We start from the raw sequence: 9,720 nt of genomic DNA on the forward strand, positions 1-9,720 counted from the left end.
GCTTCTCCTATAATCAGATTAGTGATTATACTAATTGTCATCAGAGAGCGTTCATTCATTAACTGGTTGAAGCAGATGCAGAGATCCATAGCCAAGCACTGGGCTGAGCTCTGGGAGTCTTGTTGAAGAGAGAAAGGAAGGATGGTAAGAGGCAGGAGGGTCAAGGTAATTACATAAGAACCCACAGAGACAGCTGACCTGAGCTGGTGGAAGATCATCAACTCTAGACCCACAACTAGGGAGTCTTTATGGGACTGGCCTAGGCCCTCTACATGTATCTGACAATTGTGTAGCTTTATCTGTTTGTAGGACTCCTAGCAGTGGTATCAGGACCTATCCCTGGCACTTGAGCTGACTTTTGGGAACCCATTCCCCATCCTGGGTTGCCTGCCTCAACCTTGATACAGGGGCAGAAGCTTGGTCCTGTCTCAAGTTGACTTTTCATGCTTTGTTGACTACTCTGGGAGGCCTACTCTTTTCTGAATGGAGATGTTGGGCAGAAGGTAAGAGCAGAAGTGTGTAAAGGGAACTGAAGGAGCGTAGGGAAAGGAAACTGTGGTCGGTATGTAAAATAAATTTTAAAAATTTAATTAAAAGATAGCTGTCATTCAACTTTGTATGGATAGTATCTAGACTGAGCTATAATCATTTGACCATGGCAAACTTCAATTTGTAGAAATTTTATTTGATGTCATGCACTTTACAACTGAAGTTTTTTACAACAAAAGTCTTTACTGTGTGTATGTGTATAAGTGTGGGGCTGAATATGCAAAGGTTTGATTGTGGGTGTCAGGAAACTATTAATAGGAGGATTTTACCTTATTTTACTCCATAGGTCCCAGGAATCAAATTCAATTTTTAGGTTTGGATGTCGGGGCCATCAAGAGATAAGCCACCTTGTCATCCACTTTTTTAGAATTTCAATGTTAAGCCCCACCCCTTTTAAGTTATTTGCAGTGGTGCATTTTATTGAAAAATCTACCTATCTTATTGAATAATTATCATTTTAATTTTCTTTCAAGCGTAAATGCATTATTATAAAAATTCTAAGCAGTTTCTGAACACTGGTTTTAATGATTAAAACTTGATAATGGAGGCTGACAGTCTCAGAAATCATTTTTAGTACATCTCCTTTTGAAAATGAGCATCCCAGAATGGCTTTACATGTGATACTAGAAACCTACTTCAATTTTAATATTTGAAAAGAAAGCCTTTAATATTTTGCATCAAGAAGGCAATCTCCTTCTAGAACTTGGATTTTTATCTTAGCAGTATTGTTCTCATTCAAGTATCAAATATATCTTGTTTTAAAGGTGGAGCTTAATGTGTTATCATCAAGCCCAAAAGGAAATAGAAACAACATTTTTGAAAAAAATCAGAACAATTCTATATGCCTCTCTCTAAAAGTCACTTGAAAAATCATTTTCATCACACTGAATGGTATATACTTATAATAGGTAGCAATGCATGCTAATGAAATATTAATGTGGTCAGTGGGTCTATTTTAATGGCAAGTTGGAAGCCCGACCTCTGTTTGCTAGCACTTCCTTTGAAAGCACAGGATCAAAGATCACCAAATGTAGAGAATTAAAAAGATTTTTCTTACTGCCCCTCAGAGGGCAGCACTCATCTTATTTATAACCCTCCAGATCTTAAACTCTTAAACCTCTTTTATAGAGACCTCTCTAGATTGGTACTTAAGTCAATTAGATGCAAAGGGTCAAATGGTCAAAAGTCCAAGTGTAAATTTAGTTAAAAGACAGAGCACTGAGAAGTGTGTAATGGACATTGCTTTTGGAAGCTGCACTATAACAAATTACAAATAGTGAGCATGGCAGAGGAGAGGGAACTTCTCATTCCCTAGGTATAGATTATATGTGTTTAGAAATTTAGGTAAACTGCTATAAGCTATATAAGCATATAGAAATTAAAACAGTTGATCTTTCCCAATTTTGGCCATTCTGTGTCTCACATTTACCTGATGTGAAAGGGTTAGGTTAGAATTAGGAGGTTTGTGTTCTGATACTTAAAGAAAATGGAGTCAAGGACTTAAAAAGAAATGCTGAACCTAAGTTTTAAATTTGAAGTTTATTAATTATGTGCTTGCATAATGTTATTTGGCCCCCAAGTCTATGGCACTGAAGTCCATGACACTCAGAGTCTGGTGTTAGCAATTGTAAGTGAAGTGTAAGTAAAGAAGCCATTCTTCTATTAGGTAAATCATACAATTCATTTCTCTTTTTTTGCATTTTTTATTATTATATTTGTGTTTTAATTTTACACATCAGCCATGAGCTCCCCTGTCCTCCGCCCTCCTGCCTCACCTGCACCTTCCCCCAGCCCCTCCCCTCTATTCCCATCTCCTCCAGGGCCAAGACACCCCTGGGGGATTCATTTAAACCTGGTGGATTCAGTACAGGCAGGTCCAGTCCACTCCTTCCAGGCTGAGCAAAGTGTCCCTGTGAAAGCCCAAGGTTCCAAACAGCCAGCTCCTGCACTAAGGACAGGTCCAGGTCCCACAGCCTGGGTGCCTCCCAAACAGTTCAAGCTATTCAATTGTCTCACTTATTCAGAGGGCCTGATCCAGCTGGGGGCTCCACAGACTTTGGTTCATAATTCATGTGCTTCCATTCATTTGGCTATTTGTCCCTGTGCTTTTTCTAATCTTGGGCTCAACAATTCACGCTCTTACAGTCCCTCCTCTTTCTCCACAATTGGACACCTGGAGGTCCACCTGGGGCCTGGCTGAGGATCTCTGCATCCACTTCCATCAGTTATTGGATGAGAGTTCCAGCACGACTGTTAGGGTGTTTGGCCGTCTGATCACCAGACTAGGTCAGATCAGGCTTTCTCTCTTCTATTGCCAGCAGTCTACAGTGGATGTATCATTGTGGATTTAAGGGGACTTCTCCAGCACTCTGCCTATTCCTGATCTCATGTGGTCTTCATTTATCGTGGTCTGTTATTCCTTGTTCTCCCTTTCTGTTTTTGATCCAGCTGGGATCTCCTGTTCCCCTAAGCTTTCTTTCCTTTGAACCTTGCCTTTCATTACTCCCACTGTCTTCCAGGTTGTTCATGTAGATCTCATCCATTTCTCTGTCATTGGGCAATCCCTGTGTCTCTCCTAGGGTCCTGTTTTCTAGGTAGCCTCCCTGGAGTTGTGTAGCAGGCTAGTCATCTTTGTTTTAAACCTAGTATCCTCCTATGAGTGAGTACATACTATGTTTGTCTTTCTGAGTCTGGGTTACCTCACTCAGGATGATTTTTTCTAGATCCATCCATTTGCCTGCAAACCTCATGATGTCACTGTTTTTCTCACCTGATTAGTACTCCATTGTGTATATGTACCATATTTTCTTCCTTTTTTGCCACAAGCACTTTCACTAACTTCTCCTGACATGTTTCAGGAAGCTGCATGAATTTTTACTTCCTTTGCTTTTTAAAAATCTGTTTAGATCTGGGAATCAGTGGCATCGGAAGACAGAGAAGTGTGTAAAGTCAGTGTTTGGAGAAGGTAAGTCTGAAGGAAAGGTATGGGTGTCAGAAGAATGGAGAAGTTATGCATCACATTCTTCAACATCGTTTATTAATTTGTGTTTCTCTGGAAACAACCTTTAGAATAATATAATGATAAGCTCTTTTCATCAATAAGGAATAATTAAGGAGCTTACTCTAGCCAATAATACTGTAACAAGGCGATTAGGCACAAGAGTCCATATATCTAATATGAACTATCCAATATACTCAATATGAATTGTTGAATATTTATATTTTCACAAATGCTTAACTCATATTTTGTGGTATTACTCTCCTTTATTGTGTACTCTCCTTGTACTTTAATTTCTTATTCACCATTTATGCATGTCATATGTTAGGTTCAATGCTAGAAAACCACAGTGTGAATTAGGAAGGTGACAATTAAATTAGTAGTCATGTTGCAAAACATTATATAATTAGAATTATTTAACACAAACAGTGCTTTTAATAGCCAAAGGATTTAACATCTAAGTTTAGAAAAGAAGCATTAATAAGTTTTGAGAGTAAATAACTGTTATACAAATTGTAAATATTTTTGTAAAAGTTTAAAATGTTCTGGATTCCAAAAATAAAAACAGAAAGCTCTTGAAGGTGTGATTATCGATGGCATCATAGTGACAAGGGAGATGTACCTAGCTGTTCTCTGTATGTTTAGGTCAGAATGCATAAGGGAAATCGTTTGCAAAATTTCAGAGCGACACTAAGATGAAAGAAACACAATATATCATTTAGAGGTGATTGGAATCTCTCGTTTTCATGAGGTGTGTCCTAGGAAGGGTTACCATTACTGAAACATCCCGAGGAAACCAGAGGTGGGAGGACAAGGTGTATACAGCTTATGCTTCCGCAGCACTGTTCATCATCAGAGGAAATCCAGAAAGGATCTCAACCAGGGCTGGAATCCTGGGGGGATGGGGGGCGAAGGAGCTGATGCAAAGGACATGGAGGGGTGCTGCTTGCTGGCTTTCTCTATCATTGCTTTCTCAGCCTGCTTTCTTCTAGAAACTAGGGACACTATCCCATGGATGGTATCACCCACAATAGGCTTGCCCACCCCCCATCAATCCTTAAGAAAAATGCCCTACAGCTGCAACTTACAGAGACATTTTCTCAGATGAGGTTCACTCCTCTTAGATGACTTTGACATAAAACTATACATCCCAATGTGGCATCACTTTTTTAAGAAAGGATATTTATATATTTATTACATATAATACTATATGCCATTTTTGCTATTATATGTCATCTATACTATAGATTTAAAATTAGCTTTAAGCACTAAGGACAGGTCTGGGTCCCACTGCCTGGATGCCTCCCAAACAGTTCAAGCTATTCAATTGTCTCACTTATCCAGAGTGCCTGATCCAGTTGTGGGCTCCACAGCTTTTGGTTCATAGTTCATGTGTTTCCATTAGTTTGGCTGTTTGTCCCTGTGCTTTTCCAATCTTGGTCTCAACAATTCACACTCTTACAGTCTGTCCTCTTTCTCGACAAATGGACTCCTGGAGTCTTGGTCCTGGAGGAGATGGGAATGGAGGGTAGGGGCTGAGGGGAAGATGGGGGGGGGGGGCGGGAGGTGGGGGAGGACAGGGGAACCCATGGCTGATGTGTAAAATTAAAACACAAATATAATAAATAAAAAGGAGAAAAAATTAGCTTTATGTTTTCCATTGAGTGCAGCAATTTTTAAGTAATATTTGAACCATAAAAGGATTAGGTAGAATATATTTCAAATGCAGATATATTTAGGGAGAGTTTGAGGTCCTTATAGATTCTATAGGCTATAAAATTGTCCACTATACTTGCATATATAGGAATCAAGCCACAATCTTTCAGAAATATACTGGTTGTATTTGTGGATCTTACTTGAAATGAAAGTGAGTACCAGCAACATTCTCCAAAGAGTTCAAGGACCCCAGACATATTGAGACACTCTTTTAAATCCCTGATTTCTATCAATAGATTTTTTTTTTCAGTTTTCAATGTTGTATTTCACTCACTGTAGACTATTAAGACGCCCCCAACACTCCACTTGTGAAGACTGTATATATAATCAAACACATAAAAACAAACAAATAAAAATTAAGAGAGAATATTTAGATGATAAAAAGATGACATGAGATGGCTCATGACAGGTATTATTTAGATGCATGGAGTTTAAAGGCTTGAAAATCGTCTAAACATCTTGTGTCTCACTTGCATCCTTGTTCTTCAGCTGTCCTATTATGGCCATTACATTTGTATCTATTTCTGCATCTAGTGTTCTCAAATTTTCTGAATGGGTTGGGCTGTGATCCTCCTGCCCCTGCCTCGACGTGAGACCTAGTATAACTTTCCTTAGGCTAGCATTATAGCAGTTATTTCAAAAGTATGAAAGATGCAGTAGCTTCACTCCTAATTATTCATTAGAGTCTCTATGAACACTATACATTACCCAGTTGTATTTTAAACTAGCTATAAATTTAGATGTTTAATAGAGAGTTGGCTGCCTAATTTAAAATGTATCTGTAAGAAAAGTAAATATATTTTTAAGCCAGGGTCTCCTGTAGTCTTAGATGGCTCAGAATATCCTGATCTTCCTGACTTAATTTCTGAAGTTCAGGATTACAGCCATCAACCACAGTGCCTCATTTAGGAGAAATTATTAAACCTTTATAATTTTTGAAGTAACACTTGATGAATGGGATAGACAGCATTTTACATTAGTATATAATTTGTATCACTGCACAGAAGTCATCCTGTTCAGTGGGTTAAAGAAGAACTGCTTTATGTACACATTCATACAAACCAAAATTGTAAGATTTCACAGGATTATAAATTGAATAGGTCTAAATAACTTCTCCCCCCCCCCTTTTTTTTTATTCATACAGGGAGAGCAAATTCCTTTCAGAAATCACTAGAGCCTTGGACATAAAGGAGGTTTTTCCCTGCATCATTGTTTAGTATTACAGATTCAGGCAAGGAAGACTTCTTCAACTTTTCAGGGAGAATATTCTGGGTCTTATGCTTTTATCAGACAGAAGAATGTTGGTGGCAATCACAGTACAGGAATGAAGCAGTGATTTCCTTTGACAATGGTTATCCCACACCCCCATTTCTGCTGCTACCATTGGCTCACCTGTGTTCAAATCTACACCTACAATTGGACCTGGTTCTGAAGGATCAGCTTGAACTTTGTCATTACCATGAGGTTAAAAACAAACTTATGTGCAAGAGCCTTGGGAATAATGATCCAGGCATCTGCAAAAGCCTGGACTCCACGTAAGCCCTTCACACTGGGCTCAATTAATCAGAGCTTCTCCCATTGCCCCTTCTGCTGTGCCAGAGCTTGGAACAACATAGCCATCATCAAACGAATTTGGACAGCCCTCAAGACATCTACCATCGTATTCTTGATTTGAATCAGTGTGTTTTTATTTGGTTCCTTGAGCAAAAATAAAAGAGGGGGGGGGGATAAAATGGGAGTTGTTCATTTATTAATAAGGTGAACTTCTTTTTGCCCAGCATATATTTTTAGACAAGCCCTGATAGTTTCAAACCATCAGGATATAGGTCATCAAAAGCATTCAGTTATACCACCATGGCAAGCAATGGCCAGCCTCTCCATGCTTCTTTGTTTGGTTCTATGTAGAGCTACAATACCTTCTTCTGCAAGGGCATCTAAGGAAAGACATTAATCCTCTTTTGATCAATAATTACAAATCCTTTATCTGAATCACCAGAGTCTTTCTTTTGGAGTTTTACCATTTTTTAACTCTTCAATGTTTTCACCTTTTACTAGATTTCCTCTATCTTGTTCACTTTTGTTTAAAAAAAAATCCACCCTCCCCCAAATAGATCAGAATTCATTTCTGTTGTCTCATAGTCCTAGGAGTAGGTGAGGAGGTAGGAATTTTCTACTTGTTTATTCATATCAGGAAGCTGTGCAGCAAGATGTAAAATGAAATTTTGAAGCAATTGATTATATTGTGTCTTTAGATATGAAAATTTAGGGGCACAATTTTTCTCACTTTCTAATATTTTTACACAATTAAGAAAAAGCAGCCAGGTGGTTGGGTATGCCTTTAATCCCAGCACTGGGGAGGCAGAGCCAGGCAGATCTCCGTTAGTTCAAGTTCAGCCTAGTCAATAGAGTGAGATCCAGGACAGGCACCAAAAATACACAGAGAAACCCTACCTCAAAAATTAAAAAAAAAAAAGAAAAGAAACAAAAAAAGAAAAGAAAAGAAAAAGCAAGCAACAATGTTAAATTCCACTGCTGTGACAATAAATGATAACTGGTGATAATGGGAATTTTTTGTATAAAATCAAAATTTAGTAATAAGAGTTTGAGAAACTGGACACATTTCCTCAGTTGAAGTGGAGCATATACCACTCTGCATTAAGCAAATAGACATCAGAAAGGCAGACAATACTTCATTAGATCTTTCTGAAAATATGGACAATGCATGGGAGTTACTGTGCTTTTAATCATGCGATAATTTATCAAATGCACTCAAGTTCAAAGGTCAATAGTTTATATATTAGTTAACTGATTTAAATTTTGAAATGATCAAGGGACATTACTTCAGCAACCAAAGGATGAAACTCAATCCTTGTGTTATCTTGAAAGGTTCAGAGTGTATTGATGGAACAAGACAAGAGAGAAAGACATGAGCATTAACATTGCTGAAGACAAACACATTTCAGATTCTGTATTCTGCATATAGGACAGAAACTAACTTCAAGACCCTTCTTTTGTCTACTAAATAATCATAGTAATGGAATTCTTGCCATGTCCTCATTTAGCTAGCTTATTAAGCATAAATATTTAAAAGTACTATTTTACTTTAATATGCATTGTCTCAGCATTTTCATTAGAAACTAGAAAGTAGATCATTTGTATTAATTGGGTTTTTTACTTGTAAATTTGAATTAAAATAGAAATTGGTAATATATGTATATATGTACATATATACACGCATGATTAAATGATATACATATATGCATATATATCCTTTAATTATATTTGTATATATCCATGTATACATGGATATCCATATATATGTCCTTTAATCACTTAGTGCATCAATGAACTTTTACAGACAAACAAAGCAGGAAAAAGAGACTGCCTGGGAAGAAGCTATACTCTATAAAGTTGGGTGAGAGAGATAACATGCAATTCAAAGTGAGACAGTATTTATACCCTTAGTAACTTTTATATCACAATAAATTCAGTCCTACCTTTAGAAACAAAATAGTTAAAACACCGTACACAATATTTCTGATATTTTCAAATGTTTTTATTAGTTTTTTGAGATTTTTCATAGAATGCTTTTGATATTATTTTTTACCTTCTCCATATATTCCCAGGATCACTCCCCCCTCATGCCTGCCAAACTTTATGTGACTAAAACCATTTTTTATTGTTTGTACTTGAAGGAAAGATCAGAACAAAGCAAACCTTTAAACATGTTCATGCTCTGACCTGTGAGCAGGCTGTTAATATTAGTTAATCTTCTACCACCATCTGGTGGTGAATTCTGGTATGTCACAATAAAGAGACTTTAAATATATTTCAATGTGCACACTCATTTTAAATAGATAATATTTTTAAAGTGGCTATTAAAAACATTTATAAATTAAGATGATTCTTTTTTTAATTAAGATAATTATCCAAAGGATTTAATTTTTTATTCAACTTACAGTTTGTTAAATAAATCAATGTATTCTTATTTGACAAATAATATTTACACAAAACAAACTATTCTTTTGATTCATTAAAATATATGTGTGAGAATATATATACATTGTTAAGTTTCATACTAAAGCAAATATGTGCACACTTACAAGTAAATCAATTTATTTTTCTGGGTTTTCAGTTTTTAAAAATTAATACATTATCTCTGATGAAATTTAATTTCAAGAAAACATTGCATTCAATTTTATATTAGCTTTCTGTTCTGTGTTATAATTATGAAAACTGAATAATTAACATTAGTTTGTAAATGTGATATTGGCATTTTATTTTCCCAGGCTTTGAAACACTAAGATAACAAGTTCAAACAGGGATTATGAAATTATCAGTAGGCAAACTCATGGATAATCTGTCTTTTCTTAATCTTGAATGTCCTGTCTTTTATTATGACTACTCAGACTCTAATGACACATATTGATTCATGAAAAAAGTGATTTGTGAATTAC

At 36.5% G+C, this 9,720-nt stretch overlaps 1 pseudogene; it reads right to left on the bottom strand.

Moving 5' to 3' along the window:
* Positions 1-6,509: 6,509 nt before the first annotated feature.
* LOC118590787 lies at positions 6,510-8,879 on the bottom strand (annotated as a pseudogene).
* Positions 8,880-9,720: the final 841 nt, after the last annotated feature.

This window comes from Onychomys torridus, chromosome 9, assembly GCF_903995425.1.
Source record: "Onychomys torridus chromosome 9, mOncTor1.1, whole genome shotgun sequence".
NCBI classification, from domain to species: Eukaryota; Metazoa; Chordata; class Mammalia; order Rodentia; family Cricetidae; genus Onychomys; species Onychomys torridus.